We start from the raw sequence: 20,968 nt of genomic DNA, 5'->3' as shown, positions 1-20,968 counted from the left end.
GTCCCGAGTCAGTGTGTGTAGGATAGTGTCAGTGTGCGGGGGTCGCTGGTCAGTGCGGACCCGGTGGGCCGAAGGGCCTGTTTCCGCACTGTAACTCTAAATCAACTAAACTAACAGTACAGCACAGGAACAGGCCCTTCGGCCCACAATGTACGTGCTGAACACGATGCCGAATTACACTTGATGTGCCGGCGTTGGACAGGGTCCAGAGGAGGTTTACAGGAATGATCCCAGGAATGAGTGGGTTAACATATGATGAGCGTTTGACGGCACTGGGCCTGTACTCGCTGGAGTTTAGAAAGATGAGGGGGGGACCTCATTGAAACGTACAGAATAGTGAAGGGCCCAGATAGAGTGGATGTGGAGAGGATGTTTCCACTAGTGGGAGAGTCTAGGACTAGAGGGCACAGCCTCAGAATATAAAGGACTTTCCTTTCGAAAGGAGATGAGGAGGAATTTCTTTAGTCAGCGGGTGGTGAATCTGTGGAATTCATTGCCACAAACGGCTGTGGAGGCTGTCAATGACAATAGACAATAGACAATAGGTGCAGGAGTAGGCCATTCGGCCCTTCGAGCCAGCACCGCCATTCAATGTGATCGTGGTTTCCAGTAGTTAAGGATGGTTTCCAGCGGGTAAGGGTGGTTTCGAGTGGGTAAGAGTGGGTAAGAGTGGCTGCCTTCCTGCCTTCTCCCCATATCCCCTGACTCCGCTATTTTTAAGAGCCCTATCTAGCTCTCTCTTGAAAGCATCCAGAGAACCGGCCTCCACCTGAGGCAGAGAATTCCACAGACTCACCACTCTCTGTGTGAAAAAGTGTTTCCTCGTCTCCGTTCTTAATGGCTTACTCCTTATTCTTTAACTGTGTGGCCCCTGGTTCTGGACTTCCCCCAACATCGGGAACATGTTTCCTGCCTTTAGCGTGTCCAAACCCTTAACAATCTTATATGTTTCAATGAGATGCCCTCTCATCCTTCTCAACTCCAGAGTGTACAAGCCCAGCCGCTCCATTCTCTCATGGATGGTGGAGATTGAGAGATTCTTGATTAGTACGGGTTACGGGGAGAAGGCAGGAGAATGGGATTGAGAGGGAGAGATAGATCAGTCATGATTGATTGAATGGCGGAGTAGATTTGATGGGCCAAATGGCCTAAATCTGCTCCTGGAACTCATGAACCCATGAACATTTGAAACCTATCTCCTCTGCCTGCACATTATCCATGTCCCTCCATTCCGTGCATATCCAGGTGGCTGTCTGAAAGCCTCTTAAACATTGCTAACGTGCCCAGGGCTCAATGTCTTCTGGTCCTGGACTGGTTCGCAACTTTATGTAAGGTTCCTGTGTGCACTGTTTAATGCAACAAAGGGAATTCTATTAAAGGGGCTTAAGCATTAAATTACACTGAATGGGCAATGAGAAACATGACGTGCAGTGATTAGGTTAACGAGGGCATTCACACATCACAAAAGGTTCCTCCCACAACATCTACCTACCTGGCCCTCCTCTCCGACACCACCCTGCCATTTACTCTTGGATATGTATCACATTCCTACTTCAAATGTATCACAGCTATCAATAGACAATAGACAATAGGTGCAGGAGTAGACCATTCAGCCATTCAATGTGATCATGGCTGATCATCCACAATCAGTACCCCGTTCCTGCCTTCTCCCCATATCCCCTAACTCCGCTATCTTTAAGAGCTCTATCTAACTCTCTCTTGAAAGCATCCAGAGAATCGGTCGCCACTGCCTTCTGAGGCAGAGAATTCCACAGATTCACAACTCTCTGGGTGAAAAAATTCTTCCTCATCTCCGTTCTAAATGGCCTCCCCCTTATTCTATCCCGCTGAGTTACTCCACCACATTGTGTCCATCTTCGGTGCAGAGACTGACGAAGGGTCCCGACCCGAAACATCGCCTGTCCATTCTCTCCAGAGATGCTGCCTGACCCGCTGAATTACTCCAGCACTCTGTGTCTATCTTTAGCATAAACCAGCATCTGCAGTTCATTTCTATTGCATGATATCACTTAGAAACATAGAAACATAGAAAATAAATGCATAGTAAGTAGGCCATTCGGCCCTTCGAGTCAGTACCGCCATTCAATGTGATCATGGCTGATCTTCCACAATCAGTACCCCGTTCCTGTTTTCTCCCCATATTCCTTGATTCCTTTTGCCCTAAGACTTATATCTAACTCTCTCTTGAAAACATCCAGTGAATTGGCCTCCACCGCCTTCTGTGGCAGGGAATTCCACAGATTCACATCTCTCTGGGTGAAAAAGGTTTTTCCTCATCTCTGTCCTGAATGGCCGACCCCTTATTCTTAAAGTGGCCCCTGGTTCTGGACTGTCCCCAACATCAGGAACATTTTTCCTGCATCTAGCCTGTCCGATCCCATAAGAATTTTATGTTTCTATAAGATCTCCTCTCGTCCTTCTAAATCCCAGTGAATACAAGCCCAGTCGACCCATTCTGCCAGGCTTTGTCCTGCCCCACCACTTTACTAGCCATCTCCCCCTCCCCCACCACACCGAAGAAGGGTCTCGACTTGAAACGTCACCTATCCATTACCTCCGAGTGTTACTGCCTGACCCGTTGAGTTCCTCCAGCACTTTATGTCTAACTCTGACTGCGGGTCCAAGCCCAAAATGTCACCTATCCATGTTCCCCACTGAATCTGACTGGCCCACTGAGTTACTCCAGCACTCTGTGAAACGTCACCTATCCATGTTCTCCACAGATGCTGCCTGACCCGCTGAGTTACTCCAGCACTCTGTGAAACGTCACCTATCCAAGTTCTCCACAGATGCTGCCTGACCCGCTGAGTTACTCCAGTGTCTATTTTTGGCTTTGAATCTGAAAAAAGGGTCTGTGTCCGAAATGTCACCTCGCCAAGGTCAGATGTGAAATATATCCTGCACAGCTTAAGACCGTCAGTCCTTGGAAAGCCACAGAAACATTTTCTTAGGTTGGGAGAGGATTCATAGCACAACTGTTAATGGAGGTCTTTAATTCCATGCTTGGACCAGGGCTGATTAGAGGCAGCACTCAAAGTCCTACTGTGATTGTGCAACCTTGAAAAGCTTTAAGATGTATACTCAGAGGTGGGCTTGTACGTAATCTGAGGCATTAATAAATCAGGTCAAAGCAGTTTGGTGCAAAAGGACTAACATTTGATTATCTGAGTAGTATTGCAGTTCCCATGGAGATGGTTGCCAAGGCGTCCCATCCATTGCCGGTCATAAATGTAACAGAAGCCTACGATCTAGGCCGAGATCAAATTTAGCCCCAGGAACACAGGCGCCTTCATGCCACCACAAGTGGTGCCCATCACTGAGTTCCTGTCCCATCAGACACACTGTGCAATTGCTCTTGTTTTAAAAGAGTCTAATTTAGAACTCCAGTCAACCGCCCTTCGTAAGAAATGGGTAGAAAGGAACTGCAGATGATGGTTTGTACCACAGAGAGACACGGAGTGCTGGAGTAACTCAAAGAGTCAGGCAGCATCAAATTAAACTACAAACCCGTAGGTCTTTGGAGTGCGGGAGGAAACCAGGGCACCCTGGGAAAAGCCACGTGGGTCACAGGGGGACGTACAAACTCCGTACAGACAGCGCCCGTGTTCGGGATTGCACCCGGGTCTCTGGCGTGGTGAGGCAACAACTCTACCACTGCCATTCCTTATTTCCATAATAACCAGGCCATATGCCTGGAATGGGACAAGGCCAATTCATACAGCAAGGCACAGCAACTTCTTAGGAAAGCTAATGGGGGCATGGAGTATAAGGGGCATGGAGTATAAGGGGCATGGAGTATAAGGGCGGCACAGTGGCGCAGCGGTAGAGTTGCTGCCTCACAGCGCCAGAGACCCGGGTTCGTCCCGACTATGATTGTTGTCTGTACGGAGTTTGCACGTTTTTCCGGTGACCCGTGTGGGTTTTCTCCAGGTGCTCCGGTTTCTTCTGAAGTAGGGTCTCGACCCGAAACGTCACCCATTCCTTCCAGAGATGCGGCCTGTCCCGCTGAGTTACTCCAGCATTGTGTGTCTATCTTTGGTGTAAACCTGCATCTGCAGTTCCTTCTTACAAATTCAGACCACCAGAGATGCTGCCTGACCCGCTGAGTTACTCCAGCACTCTGTGAAACGTCACCTATCCATGTTCTCCACAGATGCTGCCTGACCCGCTGAGTTACTCCAGCACTCTGTGAAACGTCACCTATCCATGTTCTCCACAGATGCTGCCTGACCCGCTGAGTTACTCCAGCACTCTGTGAAACGTCACCTATCCATGTTCTCCACAGATGCTGCCTGACCCGCTGAGTTACTCCAGCACTCTGTGAAACGTCACCTATCCATGTTCTCCACAGATGCTGCCTGACCCGCTGATTTACTCCAGCACTCTGTGAAACGTCACCTATCCATGTTCTCCACAGATGCTGCCTGACCCGCTGAGTTACTCCAGCACTCTGTGAAACGTCACCTATCCATGTTCTCCACAGATGCTGCCTGACCCGCTGAGTTACTCCAGCACTCTGTGAAACGTCACCTATCCGTTGCCTGAGTTTTGCTCATTGAGCAGTTTCTTCTTAAAAATAGATCGGTTTCTTCAGCTGTTACGGTCTCAGCTGACACAGAATATCAAACAGGTCATTGGAACGAACCAGTGGAGGAAAGAGCCGGCGTTAAGTTTTGTCGGGAATTTGTAGATCCTCATCTCTGGCGGCACGGTGGTGCAGCGGTAGAGTTGCTGCCTTACAGCGCTTGCAGCGCCAGAGACCCGGGTTCCATCCCGACCACGTTCTCCCCGTGACCTGCGTGGGTTTTCTCCGAGATCTTCGGCTTCTTCCCACACCCCAAAGACGTGCAGGTTTGTAAGTTAATCGGCTTGGCATAATTGTAAAAGTATGTAAAATTGTCCCTAGTGTGCGTAGGATAGTGTTAATGTGCGGGGATGGATGGTCGGCGCGGACTCGATGGGCTGAAGGGCCTGTTGCCGCGCTGTTCCTCACCTGAACATCCGATGTTCCAGACTAAGCAATTCGAGTCTGTCCAACGTCTCCCTGTAGCTGAAACCCTCTAATCCAGCCGTCATTCTGGTAAACTTCCTCTGCACCCTCTCCAAAGCCTCCACATCCTGTAATGTGGGCAACCAGAACTGCCACCTTCAGTAAGCTATGAACTTTGAACTGGAAGGGATATTAATTTATTTGTTTAAGGGTGTATATCACACCCACCAGAGAGAATGAATAGACAATAGGTGCAGGAGTAGAGGCCATTCGGCCCTTCGAGCCAGCACCGCCATTCAATGTGATCATGGCTGATCATCCCCAATCAGTACCCCGTTCCTGCCTTCTCCCCATATCCCCTGACTCCGCTATCTTTAAGAGCCCTATCCAGCTCTCTCTTGAAAGCATCCAGAGAACCGGCCTCCACCGTCCTCTGAGGCAGAGAATTCCACAGACTCACCACTCTCTGTGAGAAAAAGTGTTTCCTCGTCTCCGTTCTAAATGGCTTACTCCTAATACCCCTGTCCCACTTAGGAAACCTGAACGGAAACCTCCGGAGACTTTGCGCCCCACCCAGGGTTTCCGTGCGGTTCCCGGAGGTTTTTGTCAGTCTCCCTACCTGCTTCCACTACCTGCAACCTCCGGCAACCACCTGCAACCTCCGGGAACCGCACGGAAACCTTGGGTGGGGCGCAAAGTCTCCAGAGGTTTCTGTTCAGGTTTCCTAAGTGGGACAGGGGCATTATTCTTAAACGGTGTGTGGCCCCTGGTTCTGGACTCCCCCAACATCGGGAACATTTTTCCTGCCTCTAGCGTGTCCAAGCCCTTAACAATCTTATATGTTTCAATGAGATACCCTCTCATCCTTCTAAACTCCAGAGTGTACAAGCCCAACTCCAGAGTGTACAAGCCCATGAAAGATCACGATATGCTCTAGAAATCGCCTTTATTCTCAGTCCGTGTTGTTCTGCAGGTGAATATGCCTGTTAATTTGCACACTAAAAGATCAGCCTCAGGCAAAACAGCCAGTGAATCCATTCTAGTGCCGACATATAATGAATGAACTCCCAGCTTTGTGAGAAGGCACCATTTTGTGGTTTACTCATATTTCCCTTGGGCTGCGTACAACCCAGCGTTGCTTATATTGATGTCTCTAGCTTCAAGTAACCCTGCATCCTCTCTCTCTCTCCACCCCTCCCCCACCCTCGTTTCACTGTCGTCCTGCTTAGTTTCACCGTCTGCGCAACTCGTTATCACCTTCCCCCACAGCCAACAATGGACCATTGTGGGCTCCACTTTTCCTTGATCATCGTTGCTTTTTGCACACCTTCATTTGTTCCATATCTCTCTATAACACCGTCGATATCTCTTGTTCCTCTTTCCCCAGACTCTCAGTCAGAAGCGAAACGTCACCTATTCCTTCTCTCCAGAGACGCTGCCTGACCCGCTGAGTTACTCCGGCTTCAGTGTAAACCAGCATCTGCAGTTCCTTCCCACACCATTGGGCCTTGTATGTGCAGCTGAGACACAGGACTTTGAGACAAGATCTGGTCTGTCAAATGGCGCCCCCAAGTGGAGAGCAAATGAATTGGCAATGTCTTGACCATTCAGACTCTGCAGTGGGCCTTGAACTCATGACCTTCTGATTCAAGGGGGTATAGGTTCGCTGACTCAGCAAAGCTGACATCTGAGCTGCGTGAAATAGCTGTCTGTGTTGTGCTAAGTTGCGTCACCCACTACTATCTGGTGAAAGTGAGGGGCTGCTTTGAGCTGCAGTGTGTACACAACAGCCTTGCATTGTGACCAAGTGGTATCGGTAGTAAAGAAAGCAAACTCAATGCTGCCATTTATTTCAAGAGGGCTTGTGTACAAAAAAAACTGGAATGTAGTGCTGAGGCGCTGGTCAGGCCGCATTTGGAGTATTGTGAGCAGTTTTAGGCCCCATATCTGAGGAAGGATGTGCTGGCTCTGGAGAGGGTCCAGAGGAGGTTTACGAGAATGATCCCAGGAATGAGTGGGTTAACGCTGGGCGATCGTTTCGCCGAACACCTCCGCTCGGTCCGCAATAACCTACCTGACGTTCCGGTGGCTCAGCACTTCAACTCCCCCTCCCATTCCCCATCCGACCTCTCTGTCCTGGGCCTCCTCCATGGCCAGAGCGAGCAACACCGGAAATTGGAGGAACAGCACCTCATATTCCGCTTGGGGAGCGGGCATGAATATTGAATTCTCCCAATTTTGTTAGCCCTTGCTGTCTCCTCCCCTTCCTCAGCCCTCGGGCTCCTCCTCCTCCTTTTTCCTTTCTTCTCCCCGCCACCCCCCATCAGTCTGAAGAAGGGTTTCGGCCCGAAACGTTGCCTATTTCCATCGCTCCATAGATGCTGCTGCACCCGCTGAGTTTCTCCAGCATTTTTGTCTACCTTCGAGTTTCCAGCATCTGCAGTTCCTTCTTAAACGTATGATGAGCATTTGTTGTCACTGGGCCTGTACTCGTTGGAGTTTAGAAAAATGAGGGGGGGGCTCTCATTGTAAACGTACCGCTTAGTGAATGGCATGGATAGAGTGGATGTGGAGAGGATGTTTCCACTAGTGGGAGAGTCTAGGACCAGAGGGCACAGCCTCAGAATAAAAGGACGTTCTTTTAGGAAGGAGATGAGGAGGAATTTCTTTAGTCAGAGGGTGGTCCTCTACTTTCGTGTCCATCTTCCATGTTTCAAATGTTGACCTCGCTGTCATCGTCCGTCCTGAAAAGGACGCAAGCCTCCGGCGACAATCAGTGGGAGCCATCACTTGTCGCAACAGATGATGGTGGTGGCAGAATTAGCTCAGGATACTTTTGAAACATTTAAGATTGGACACGCTAGAGGCAGGAAACATGTTCCCGATGTTGGGGGAGTCCAGAACCAGGGGCCACACACACAGTTTAAGAATAAGGAGTAAGCCATTTAGAACGGAGACGAGGAGACACTTTTTCTCACAGAGAGTTGTGAGTCTGTGGAATTATCTGCCTCAGACGGCGGTGGAGGCAGGTTCTCTGGATGCTTTCAAGAGAGAGCTAGATAGGGCTCTTAAAAATAGCGGAGTCAGGGGATATGGGGAGAAGGCAGGAACGGGGTACTGATTGGGGATGATCAGCCATGATCACATTGAATGGCGGTGCTGACTCGAAGGGCCGAATGGCCTACTCCTGCACCTATTGTCTATTGTCTATTGTCTATTGTCTATTGTCTACTTCCAGTTTCCAGCCCCACGACTTGGACGCTTCTACTATAGGGCCAGAGGGTGGTGAATCTGTGGAATTCTCTGGGCCAGAGGAGTATTGTGCGGTTCCGTATACATTTCAAGACCCTCCTCCATGTCTACAAAGCCCTCAATGGGCTTGCCCCCTCCTACATAAAAAGTCTTCTCACCCACCACTCCACCTCCAGGTCCCTCAGATCGGCCGACTTGGGGCTGCTGAATATCCCGCGGTCTAGGCATAAGCTCAGGGGCGGCCGACCGTGCCTTTGCGGTTGCAGCTCCTAGACTGTGGAACAGCATCCCCCTTCCCATCAGAACTGCCCCCTCCATCGACTCCTTTAAGTCAAGACTAAAAACGTACCTGTACTCCCAAGCGTTTCCTGACGTCCACTGAGTGAGGGCTACATGTATATATGTATGTAGTTTGTTTTGTTGTTCTTATAACAAATGTAAAGCACTTTGGCCAACGAGAGTTGTTTTTTAAATGTGCTATAGAAATAAATGTGACTCGACTCGACTATTGCCATGTGACGCCAACTCATTCGTTACGTGATTATAACCAGGCGCAGACAGTTGTCAGGAGCTCACTGGATTGCTTTTACTTTGCCGTGCCACTTAGACGGCTATTGTTCCAGGAAAATGCTTGTTCGTGTGGGAGTAGGAGGGGAGGAGGTGCACCTGCACGCACCTGGGACAGGTGCGCTGTGTGGGAGGTGCTTCGAGCCTGCACGGTGGGAGGGGATCGCTGCTGCTTCGCCCTGTTTTTGGCACGGCCAAGGGCGTCGGCAAACAGGTTCCGCAGCTGTTTTCTTCCCATTCGGCCATTTCCAAGTGACTGGAGAAGCCACACTGACTGAAGCTGCCTTCTCTCCCTTGGCATGCAACCGGTGTGGAAGGAACATAATCCACCTCTCCAGAAAAAAATCAGCACACGGTGGAGTTGCTGCCTCACGACGGCCAGAGACCCGTGTTCAATCCTCAGGATGGAGCCAATAGACTTGCTCTTCTTGGGCACTGGTATAACTGATGCCCTTTTAACGCAGGTGGGATCCTCAGACCTCAGAAGCGAGAGGTTGAAAATGTCGGTAAAAACCCCAGCCAGTTGGTCCGCACAGGTTTTCAGAACACCATCGGGTATACCATCAGGTCCAGGCGCTTTCCGAGGGTTCTTGATTAGTACGGGTGTCAGGGGTTATGGGGAAGAGTTAGGAGGGAGAGATAGATCAGCGTAGACTTGATGGGCCGAATGGCCTAATTCTGCTCCTATCGCATGACCGTATAGTGTTAGCGTACGGGGATCGCTGGTCGGTGCGGACTCGATGGGCCGGGAGGGGGGGGGGGACTGTTTCCGTGCTGTATCTCTAAACTGAACTAAACTCAAATTGCCAAAATGCTGATGAAGGACTGCAATAATAACGAAGGTCGGTTTAGACGTGCCCTTGCCTGTAAACAGTTCTGTAAAATGACCTCACCATAAATCTACAGAAGGATGGACACACACAGCTGGACAAATGGAACACTTATAAAACATTGGAACTCGTGCCAGGGTTATAAGTGATAGGGATGGTATCCCGATCTTCACTCAAGCACAAGAACAGTTTATCAGTTGCCTGATGTATGACAGGGAAAGCATAATCCCATCTTCTACCCATTGCCCGATGCTATTCTGGAGATAGCTTTCTCTTTGGCAAGATCCCACATTGTGAAAAACTAAGATATCATTACAAAATCTTGTTAAGCTATAAATATATTCTCAGGCAACAAGCTAACATGTGGTTGCTCATACTGGTCATATTGAGTGTCTTGCCCGAGTTAGAAGTTCCAATTGCAAACCATATTCGCGTTTTGACGGCACTGGGCCTGTACTCGCTGGAGCTTAGAAGAATGAGTGGGGGGACCTCATTGAAACTTACCGATTAGTGAAAGGCCTGGATAGAGCGGATGTGGAGAGGAGGTTTCCACTAGTGGGAGAGTCTAGGACTAGAGGTCACAGCCTCAGCATTAAAGGACGTTCCTTTAGGAAGGAGATGAGGAGGAATTTCTTTATTCAGAGGGTGGTGAATCTGTGGAATTCTTTGCCACAGAAGGCGGTGGAGGCCAAGTCAGTGGATATTTTTAAGGCAGCGATAGATAGATTCTTGATTAGTGCGGGTGTCAGGGGTTATGGGGAGAAGGCAGGAGAATGGGGTTCGGAGGGAGAGATAAATCAGCCATTTACTGAATGGCGGAGTAGACTTGCTGGGCCGAATGGCCAAATTCTGCTCCTATCACATGAGCTGATGATCTTATAGTTGCAGTGTTTAAGAAGGAACTGCAGATGCTGGAAAATCGAAGGTACACAAAAATGCTGGAGAAACTCAGCGGGTGCAGCAGCATCTATGGAGCGAAGGAAATAGGCAACGTTTCGGGACGAAACGTTGCCAATTTCCTTCGCTCCATAGATGCTGCTGCACCCACTGAGTTTCTCCAGCATTTTTGTGTACCATCTTATAGTGGCAACCTGCCTGTGAGTAATCATTTCTAATGAGAGCAGAGGTACGCTACTTGTGGCCCGGGAAAAGCTGAGTATGTTTGCATTTTACAGTCTCTGAGACTTCATCTACAATCATAATAGCCGCCTATCACCCAAAACTAAGTGCTGGAGGAACTCAGCGGGTCAGGCAGCGTCTGCGGAGGGAAATGAATAGGCGATGTTTCAGGTCAGCACCTCACGTCTGGAATGAGTGGAGTAGGAGGGAGAAAGCTGGAAAATAGAGTCGGGGGCAGGGCAATGCCTGGCGAGTTTGGTTTAGCTTAAAGGGCCAATTAACCCACAAAACCACACGTCTTTGGCATGTGGGAGGAAACCGGAGCACCCGGAGGAAACCCACGTGGTCACGGGGAGAACGTGCAAACTCCACACACACAGACATCACCCGAGGTCAGGATCGAACCTATTTTGAGGAAGGACATCCTTGTGATTGAGGCAGTGCAGCGTAGGTTCACAAGATTGATCCCTGGGATGGCGGGACTGTCGCATGAGGAAAGATTGAAAAGACTAGGCTTGTATTCACTGGAGTTTAGAAGGACGAGGGGGATCTTATAGAAACATATAAAATTATAAAAAGACCGGACAAGCTAGATGCAGGAAAAATGTTCCCAATGTTGGGCGAGTCCAGAACCAGGGGCCACACACAGTCTTAGAATAAAGGGAAGAGGCCATTTAAGACTGAGGTGAGAAAAAACTTTTTCACCCAGAGAGTTGTGAATTTGTGGAATTCCCTGCCACAGAGGGCAGTGGAGGCCAAATCACTGGATGGATTTAAGAGAGAGTTAGATAGAGCTCTAGGGGCTAGTGGAGTCAAGGGATATGGGGAGAAGGCAGGCACAGGTTATTGATTGGGGACGATCAGCCATGATCACAATGAATGGCGGTGCTGGCTCGAGGGGCCGAATGGCCTCCTCCTGCACCTATTTTCTATGTTTCTATGAACCCGGGTCTCTGCCGCTCTGGTGCTTTCAACATGGCAACCACTAAAGCCCAGAATGACCCTTATGATGGATTTTCTCAAAAACGATAGGCTATTTAGAAGAATTTTCGAAAGCTAGGAGATGAATTTCAAGGCTGCTGTTAATCAAGGGCTCCAGATAATGTCCGTGAGAGAGAACACAATGTAAACTGGCCGACCTTCATGGGCTTTGCCAAGTCCAAACCCAGATAGGAGGCACAGCGATGTCCTCCCAGTTCACTGGCGAGATCGTACAGGGTCTGCTTCTATGGTTATAAAAAATTATTTGCAAACAGAAAGTTACTTTGATATAGAACAGTCACTAAGGCCGTGTCATTGGGAAAGCAATTGACTATTACAATTTTTTTTTTGGATCCCCTGAGTGAGAAAATAAAGAATCGTGTATCAAAAGTCTTTGGAAGCAGAATTAGTGCCAAAGGTGAATGAACAGGAGATCGACACAAAGTGCTGGAGTAACTCAGCGGGTCAGGCAGCAACCCTGGTGAGAAGGAATAGGTGACATTTCAGGTCGGGACCCTTCTTGAGATTGGGGGTCAGGGGGGAGGGAGACTAGAGGTATGAAAAGATTCGGAACAAATCCGGAGCCGGCACCGATGACCAGGGAAAGGTGGAGCCCACAATGGTCCATTGTTGGCTGTGGAAGAGGTGATAACGAGGGGATGTATGGATGTGACCAGTGGAACTGGCAGGACGACTAGGGTAGGGGTGGGGCGGGGAGAGAGGGAAAGCAAGGGTTACTTGAAATTAGAGAAATCAATATTCATACCACTACCCAAGCGAAATATGAGGAACTCTTCACAGTGGGGGTAACCCAGGTCAGGAGGGCAGTGCGGGAAGATACATTACAGTATATCCAGGCTGGAAGAATCAAGAACAAGACGACATATTAACATGCTGCTAATTTAAAAAAAACCTGAAGGGCAAGATTTAATAGGAACCTGAGGGGCAACTTTTTTCACACAGAGGGTGGTCAGTGTATGTTACAGGATGCCAGAGCAGGTAGGTGAGGCAGGTATTGTTAAGGGCTTGAACATATGCTGAGTATTGGTAAGGGTCATATGCTGAGAGAATGGAGCGGCTGGGCTTGTACACTCTGGAGTTTAAAAGGATGAGAGGATATCTTATTGAAACCTATAAGATTGTTAAGGGTTTGGACACACGCTAGAGGCAGGAAACTTGTTCCCGGTGTTGGGGGAGTCCAGAACCAGGGGCCACACACACAGTTTAAGAATAAGGAGTAAGCCATTTAGAACGGAGACGAGGAAACACTTTTTCTCGCAGAGAGTGGTGAGTGTGTGGAATTCTCTGCCTCAGAGGGCGGTGGAGGCAGGTTCTCTGGATGCTTTCAAGAGAGAGCTAGATAGGGATCTTAAAGATAGCGGAGTCAGGGGATATGGGGAGAAGGTAGGAACGGGGTACTGATTGGGGATGATCAGCCATGATCACATTGAATGGCGGTGCTGGCTCGAAGGGCCAAATGGCCTACTCCTGCACCTATTGTCTATTGTATTATAACAACGACACGAGCAGGTACATGGATAGGAAAGGTTTAGAGGGGAAAAAAGACACAATGTGCTGGAGTAACTCAGCGGGTCAGGCAACATCCCTGGGGAACATGGGATAGGTGACGTTTCGGATCAGGAACCCGATTTCTCATGGACTTATTTACTATGCAACTCGTACTTGATGACAGTAAGCTTAATTCAGCATTCAGAAGGGCCGAATGGCCTACTCCTGCACCTATTTTCTATTTTCTATCAATACACTATCTTTTACTATTCATTTGCAGTGCCGTGCTGTCAGATTTATCATCTAGTAGCAAGGAACTGCAGGTGTCGGTTTACACCAAAGACACAAAGTGCCGGAGTAACTCTTGAATAATATTCGTCGGAAGCGAGGTCTAATTTCAGATTTATCATTTAATAAAAAGGAACTGCAGGTGCGGCTTTATGCCAAAGAAAGACACAAAGTGCTGGAGTAACACTTCAATAGTATTCATCGGAAGTGAGTCTGAAGTTGTTTCTCGAACCGAAACGTCACCTATTTCTTTTCTCCAGAGCTGCTGTCTGACCCGCTGAGTTATTCCAGCTTTCTGTGTCTGATCTCAGATTTATCATATACCAGAGAAAATCGGATGCTGCTTTATACCAAAGGAAAGACCAAAGTACTGCAGTAACTCAGCAGGTCAGGTAGTATCCCTGGAGAACATGGATACCAGAGGAAACCGGAGCACCCGGAGGAAACCCACGCGGTCACAGGGAGAACATGTAAATTCCACACAGATAGCACCCGTTGTTAGGATTGGAACTGGGTCTCTGATGTAATGCCCCTGTCCCACTTAGGAAACCTGAACGGAAACCTCTGGAGACTTTGCACCCCACCCAAGGTTTCCGTGCGGTTCCAGGAGGTTCCTGTCAGTCTCCCTACCTGCTTCCACTACCTGCAACCTCCGGCAACCACCTGCAACCTCCGGGAACCGCACGGAAACCTTGGGTGGGGCGCAAAGTCTCCAGAGGTTTCCGTTCAGGTTCCCTAAGTGGGACAGGGGCATTTTAAGGCAGCAAGATAGAATTGGGAGGAACCGGAGAACACTCACAACAAAAAGGAGGTAGACACAAAATGCTGGAGAAACTCAGCGGGACAGGCAGCATCTCTGGAGAGAAGGGATGGTCGACGTTTCGGGTCGAGACCCTTCGGCAACTCTAACGCCACCAATCAAATATCATTTCCACCATGACATTAACCAGATTCTTCACAACTTCCAAAGCTTTCAATGGAAAATATTTCTGTGGACCCGGGTTCGATCCTGACCTCGGGTGCTGCCTGTGTGGAGTTAGTCCGTTCTCCCTGCGAGTACATGGGTTTCCTCCGGGTGCTCCGGTTTCCTCCCACATCCCAAAGACGTGCGGGTTTGTAGGTTAATCGGCCCCTCTGCAAATTGTCCCCCAATTTGTCGGGAGAGGGTGAGAAAGTGGGATGACATAGAACTAGCGTGAACGGGTGATCGATGGTTGGCATGGACCCGATGGGCCAAAAGGCCTGTTTCCACACCGTGTCTTTCAATCAATCAGGCGATCTTCAGTTGAGTTTATTGTCACGTGTACCGAGGTACAGTGAAAAGCTTTTTGTTGCGTGCTAACCAGTCAGCGGAAAGACAATACATGATTACAATCGAGCCGTCCACAGTGTACAGATACAGGATAAAGGGAATAACGTTTAGTGCAAGGTAAAGCCAGCAAAGTGCGATCAAGGATAGTCCGAGGGTCTCCAAAGAGGTAGATAGTAGTTCAGCGCTGCTCTCTGGTTGTGGTAGGATGGTTCAGTTGCCTTCTTCTTCTTCTTGCGTATGGCGTGCACAGCCTAAAGTTGCCGGACAACTTGTTCTATTTGATCTTATTTGATTGTGCACGTCGGGTTGATTGCATTCGTCGAAACAGGGCGGACCACGTGAAGGTTGCAATCTCCCACCCCGTTCAGTTGCCTGATAACATCTCTTGCAACAAGTGGTATGTTAATGGTACTCTGACTTCCAGAAATACTTGTTTAGCGTGAGCATAATTTGCAAGGGCTATCAGCACCGTGAATGACATCAATACATTGCAATCATTTACTTTCCGTACCACCTTCATCTATTGTCTCCTCAGCGGGATGCGTCACGCAGAATGCAACACATCACTCGAACACCGAAAATGCATTTTAAACAAATTCTTGCTCTTGAGATTGCCAGGTAACTAATTCTTTCTGCAGAGGCCAGTCGGTTTCCCGAGTCTCGTGATCCCTCAAGGACCGCGGCCCAGAGGGGTTTAGTCGCAGGAGCTGGTGGACTGCTGGCTTGGCAGTGGGTGGGTGGGGGGGGGGGGGGGGGGTGCCCTCCTTGCCCGCCCCTCAAAGACCAAAAGCCGCCTGGTTCACAGGCTCGCCAGCCGCCCACCACTTTTGCGGGCTGGACGAGTCTGTGTCATGGAGCGTGTGAGGTTGCAGCCCCTGTTCCAATACGTATGGTGGAAGATTAGAAACTGCTAAAATCCCCTTTGCAAACATATCTCGAGGGAATACGTAATGAAGCGAACTGCATTCTAAATGGCAAACACACCTTATTTTGTGGAATTCTCTGCCTCAGAGGACGGTGGAGGCCGGGTTCTCTAGATACTTTCAAGAGAGAGCTAGATCGGGCTCTTAAAGATAGCGGAGTCAGGGGATATGGGGAGAAGGCAGGAACGGGGTACTGATTGGGGATGATCAGCCATGATCACATTGAATGGCGGTGCTGGATCAACGGGCCGAATGGCCTACTCCTGCACCTATTGTCTATTGTCTATTTTGATGCCCTTGGATGATGCATTTAAACGCACTATAATTGGTCAATTTGCACCCTGCAGGGAGCGAAGAGGAGAGGAGAGACACAAAATGCTGGAGTAACTCAGCGGGACAGGCGGCATCTCTGGAGAGAAGGAATAGGTGACGTTTCGGGTAGAGACCCTTCTTCCGAAGAGGCCTGAGTTTTGAGCATCACCAGTACTGCCGACAGAGCACAACTCCCTCCGTGTGAGACTTGGAACTTCAGCCGAGGCTCTGGGTTCATCTGTGTCTCCAGGGGATTCGAACACCTCATGACTTAACACAGAGGAGAGAGTGCAACCCAATCGCCTCCGACTGGCCAATGAATGAATGAATACTTTATTGTTACATGTGACGAGTCACAGTGAAACTCTTTGCTTGTATACCCACGGTATGCAAATAGACGCCACATAAAGGGCGCCGACAAGGGTACTAAGTACCCCTGCACCAGGTCTACCTTGTTCTTTGAAAGGGGAACCCTCAAACAGCTTGGCACAGCCTGGCCAAGCTGGCCATCGGCGAATCACGGCGCCAGGCGGTAACATAGAAACATAGGCAACGTGGGCGGTTCCGCTTTGGGTTTTGAGTGGGTGGCTGTTGTTGGTGGTGTTTGTATGTACTTATCTCCATAGATAAGAACATACAAACTTACAACTGAGGAAGGAAGTCTGAGTCACTGAGAGAAGGTAAAGTCATCCCCAGGAGATCGAACCTCCGCAGTAGACCAGTAGACCTTTAAAACCGAGATAAGAAGAACTTTTTTTACACAGAGAGTGGTGAATCTGTGGAACTCTCTGCCACAGAGGGTAGTCGAGGCCAGTTCATTGGCTATATTTAAGAGGGAGTTAGATGTGGCCCTTGTGGCTAAGGGGATCAGAGGGTATGGAGAGAAGGCAGGTACGGGATACTGAGTTGGATGATCAGCCATGATCATATTGAATGGCGGTGCAGGCTCGAAGGGCCGAATGGCCTACTCCTGCACCTAATTTCTATGTTTCTATGTTTCTATGAAATGCCCTCTCCATACCATCATGGCCTAGGCAACACTGTCTGGTTGTTCAGCCTGACGCTACATAGAAACATAGAAACATAGAAAATAGGTGCAGGAGTAGGCCATTCGGCCCTTCGAGCCTGCACCGCCATTCAATATGATCATGGCTGATCATCCAACTCAGTATCCTGTACCTGCCTTCTCTCCATACCCTCTGATCCCTTTAGCCACAAGGGCCACATCTAACTCCCTCTTAAATATAGCCAATGAACTGGCCTCAACTACCTTCTGTGGCAGGGAGGGCTCTGCCCGCCCCCGTTTCCGGGGTTACGTCCGCGCCCGGGTGGCACGAGAAAGGGAATGCGCGCTGTCTACGGGCACCCTGGGGGATTTCCGAGACCGCTGGGAACCGTGGGGGAGGAGGGGGGGGGGTTGGGGTTGGGATGAATCCTCAATAAGGATGGGGATGTAGTTGTGTTTAGGCCGCACAGCCTAAATCACAAGGCCACACTCCGGGCAACCGAGGCCCCTGGGCTGGAACTTTAACCCCCAGGCATCGTCCTTTCTTGAAAAAAATACTAACCACCGTCGAGACACAATACAGCAAAACAACAACATTAAAGAGACCGGTCCTAATAATAGTGAAGCAGATGGCTACAAAGTTACCTTGGTATCCATTACCAAGTCCCCGGGCAAATCCGGATTACTTTAAGGGTGAATTCTTAGTGAGGATTCTATTTTTATTGGAGTGGTGCAATGCATGGGAATTCCGTAGACGTCAATGGGAGACTGAATTGACGTCCTTGCATGCAGGGTTTGACTGCACAAAGCTTAAATTTTTTGGCACCAAAACAAAGACCGTGCAGTCTAATTGCACAATACAGTGTGGTATTAAAATCCAGTCAAACTGCATTTAGCTCGCTCAGCCCTGGCAACTGATCATTCCACTGTTCCACTCCAACAGAGAGACCACTGTGGTGCCGAGTTCAGAGGGAAACATACATTTAATTGCTCTGCAGATTTCTTTGGGTTGAGTCGTGAGCAATCGTCGAGAATGGAAAATCAAAGTGGTCGGTGCAAACTCCACCCGGGCCAATAGCTGGAGTTTTAGTTGAAGAGATACAGCGCGGGTGCAGGCCCTTCGGCCCACCGAGTTCGCGCTAGCACTATCCCACACACACACACTGGGGACAATTGAATCAATTTACAATTTTCACCAAAGCCAATCAACCTGCAAACCCGCACGTCTTTGGAGTGCGGGAGGAAACCGGAGCACCCGGAGTAAACCCGCGCAGGTCACGGGGAAAACGTGCAAACTCCGTACAGACAGCGCCCGTGGTCAGGATCGAACCAGGGTCTCTGGTGCCGTGAGGCAGCAACTCTACCCGCTGCGCCACCGTGCTTTCGATGAGGTTTGGAGCGATTGTGCATTTTAAACTATTTCTGTGATCTTCGGGAGTTTTTTCAATGTCCTACATATGGAAGCAGGTCCTCTTTTATGAACTCACCCAGAGGTGCGGGAGGGGGTGCAGAGGATGGGGGCAGAATTTTTAAAAAATGTTGTCAACCTATTTCACTCCTTGTTTTTTAAACAACGTCATTCAGTCACGTAAATCACAGCGAAACGTCGCCCTTGCATTCCGTGACCCTCTCCCTCCCAAATAGAAAGTGGGTTTGCCAAATATGTTTTGAAAAGGACTGTGGCTCTGTAATTGCATGAAAGAATGCAAGGTAATTAGGCTCGTTAAACTCTTGGATAGATATGGGTCGGAGTCTTGTGAAAGCGAGCAGTCACAAAATCAACTGCACTTGAAAATGGCCTCCACTCCTGGCCAATAGTTCTTGGCTTGGCGTTAAGGGATTGCTGCTAGGTGTTCCACTTTCTGTTTCTTTTAAACGTTATTCCCTTATCATGTATCTATACACGGTAAATGACTCGATTGTAATCATGTATTGTCTTTCCGCTGACTGGTTAGCACGCAACAGAAGCTTTTCACTGTACCTCGGTACACGGGACAATAAACTAAACTGAACTGATTTTCTCCGAATGTGTGTATGTTTAGTTCAGTTACGTTTAGAGTAATGCCCCTGTCCCACATAGGAAACCTAAACGGAAACCTCTGGAGACTTTGCGCCCCACCCAAGGTTTCCGTGCGGTTCCCGGAGGTTGCAGGTGGTTGCCGGAGGTTGCAGGTAGTGGAAGCAGGTAGGGAGACTGACAAAAACCTCCGGGAACCGCACGGAAACCTTGGGTGGGGCGCAAAGTCTCCAGAGGTTTCCGTTCAGGTTTCCTAAGTGGGACAGGGGCATTACAGTGCGGAAACAGGCCCTTCGGCCCACCGAGTTTGCACCGACCAGCGATCCCCGCACATGAACACTATCCTATACACACAAACTAGGGACAATTTACACTTATACCAAGCCAATGAACCTACAACCCTGTGCATGTGCGTGTGGGTGTCAGAGTGCATGTGTGTTTCTATGCATTGAGTTTAGCTTCTTGTCACGTCAACCAGGGTACAGTGAAAAGCTTCTGTTGCGTGCTAACCAGTCAGCGGAAAGACAATACATGATTACAATAGAGCCGTTTACAGTGTACAGATACAGGATAAAGGGAATAACGTTTAGTGCAAGGTAAAGCCAGTCTGATTAAAGATAGTCCGAGAGTCTCCAATGAGGTAGATGATAGTTCAGGACTGCTTTCTAGTTGATGGTAAGATGGTTCAGCTGCCCAATATATGAGGTTGAGTGTGAGTTTGAGCGTGAGCGTGAGGTTGATTGTGAGTGTGAGTGAGTGTGAGTGTGAGTGTGTGTGAGCGTGAGGTTGAGTGTGAGTGTGTGTGAGTGTGTGCGTGAGTGTGTGTGAGCGTGAGGTTGAGTGTGAGTGTGAGTGTGTGTGAGTATGAGTGTGTGCGTGAGTGTGCCAGGCCCTCACATTCCCATTTAATCCTACCCCCCTTCACCTTAAACCTATGTCCTCTGGTTCTCGATTCCCCTACTCTGGGCAAGAGACTCTGTGTGTCTACCCGATCTATTCCCCTCATGATTTTATACCCCTCTATAAGATCACCCCTCATCCTCCTGCTCTCCAAGGAATAGAGTCTCAGCCTGCTCAACCTCTCCCTATAGCTCAGACCCTCGAGTCCTGGCAACACCCTGGTAAATCATCTCTGAACTCTTTCAAGCTTGACGACATCCTTCCTACAACATGGAGCACAATCCTCTCCATGTGGCCTCACTGACGTCTTGTATAACTGTATAACCACCCAACTTCTATGCTCAATACTCTGAAGGCCAATATGTCAAAATCCTTTTTGATCACCCTATCCACCTGTGAAGTTATTTCCAATAAACCATGCACCTGCACTCCTAGATCCCTCTGCTATACAACACACCCCAGAGCCCCGCCATTCACTGTGTAGGTCCTGCCCATGTTAGACTTCCGAAGTGCGACACCTCACATTTATTCTGTATTAAATTCCATTTCAAAGGTTACGGGGAGAAGGCAGGAGAATGGGGTTAGGAGGGAAAGATAGATCAGCCATGATTGAATGGTGGAGCAGACTTGATGGGCCGAATGGCCTAATTCTGCTCCTATCACTTATGGCCTTATAACCTTATTAACCATTCCTCAGCCCAAATGCTGAACCGATTACTAGTGGGTTAGTCTAATAGACTTGATGGGCCGAATGAGTGTATATACACATACTCACAACATACCCATATATATAAATACACATACGAACATATTCAAAACAAACAAAACAGTGCAACAATAATAATAATAGCCTATTAGAGGTCAGAGCCTATATGAGGTTGTAGTGTTGAATAGCCTGATGGCTGTAGGGAAGAAGCTGCTCCTGTTTCAAGCCCCTGTAC

Source organism: Amblyraja radiata, chromosome 46, assembly GCF_010909765.2.
Source record: "Amblyraja radiata isolate CabotCenter1 chromosome 46, sAmbRad1.1.pri, whole genome shotgun sequence".
Taxonomy (NCBI): Eukaryota; Metazoa; Chordata; class Chondrichthyes; order Rajiformes; family Rajidae; genus Amblyraja; species Amblyraja radiata.
Note: the sequence above shows the minus strand (reverse complement) of the source record.